At 39.6% G+C, this 1,379-nt stretch overlaps 1 pseudogene; it reads left to right on the top strand.

Annotated features, from left to right (window-relative positions):
* Positions 1-1,118: 1,118 nt before the first annotated feature.
* Positions 1,119-1,379, top strand: part of LOC110314371 — a 7,476-nt pseudogene continuing 7,215 nt past the window's right edge.

Below are 1,379 nucleotides of genomic sequence, written 5' to 3'. Positions count from 1 at the left end.
TAACAAAAATGCATGAATGAAATGAAGGGGACCAAAGATGGATGCTCTGTCTGCCACAGATAAGAGAGCTGAAGAATTAAGGCTTTCCAGTCCCTTTGAATACCATAAGATTGAATGAGTCACATATGTTGGACTTTGAGCTACAGGATTTCAATTTGCACTACTGGATTTGGGGTTTATTTACATGTGATTTTTTTAAAGATTTATTTATTTATTATGTCTAAGTACACTGTAGCTGTCTTCAGATACTCCAGAAGAGGGAGTCAGATCTCCTTACAGATGGTTGTGAGCCACCATATGGTTGCTGGGATTTGAACTCAGGACCTTCAGAAGAGCAGTCGGGTGCTTTTACACACTGAGCCATCTCACCAGCCCCCTTACATGTGATTATTAATTTTCTACATCTTTCTCCTTCTTTTGGAAAAAAATATGTTTTAGTAGTTTTATTTTTACAAGAACAGTTAAGAGACTTTGGACTTTTAAAAAGAATTTTTAAAGGCTATCATTAGATTTTTAAACTTTGACCATACTTTAGATTACCTTATTCACATAAGAACTTGGGAAAGGGGGTCTGGAAGCTATGGCTTAAATTGGTGTGTCAACTTGATAAGAGGTTGTTGTGTTAGTTAACTGAGAACTTGACTCAGTCTAGAATCACATGGGAAGAGAGCTTCAATTAAGAAATTTTCTGGATCAGATTGGCACCATATTTTAATTATTATTTGTTGTGGCTTCTATGTACATTTGAATGTTGTTTCCTACTTAAGGAAAATAATGAGAATTTATAAACAGTAAAACACATAGGAAAGCTATAGTGGCTGGTTTTGTGTGTCAACTTGACACAAGCTGGAGTTATCACAAAGAAAGGAATTTTAGTTGAGGGAATGCCTCCATGAGATCCAGGTGTAAGGCATTTTCTCAATTAGTGATCAAATGGGGAGGTCCCCTTGTGGGTGGTGCCATCTCTGGGGTGGTAGTCTTGGGTTCTATAAGAGAGCAGGCTGAACAAGCCAGGGGAAGCAAGCCAGTAAGGAACATCCTTCCATGGCCTCTGCATCAGCTCCTGCTACCTGACCTGCTTGAGTTCCAGTTCTGACTTCCTTTGGTCATGAACAGAAATGGGGAAGCGTAAGCTGAATAAACCCTTTCCTCCCTAACTTGCTTCTTGGTCATGATTTTGTGCAGGAATNGAAACCCTGACTAAGACAAATTGGTACCAACAGAGTGGGGTTTTCCTGTGACAACCTGACCATGTTTTGGGGAGGACTGTGAAAGGACTTTGGAACTTTGAGCTAAAAGATCCATTCGGTGTTAAGAGCTCTGTCAAATGTTCTGTAGGAGCTTGGAAGATAATGTTGAGAACAGTGCAGAAGATGGAG

Source organism: Mus pahari, chromosome X (genome assembly GCF_900095145.1).
Source record: "Mus pahari chromosome X, PAHARI_EIJ_v1.1, whole genome shotgun sequence".
In the NCBI taxonomy this organism is placed as follows: Eukaryota; Metazoa; Chordata; class Mammalia; order Rodentia; family Muridae; genus Mus; species Mus pahari.
The sequence above is the reverse complement of the archived record's forward strand: the minus strand, read 5'-3'. Positions and strand labels throughout refer to the sequence as shown.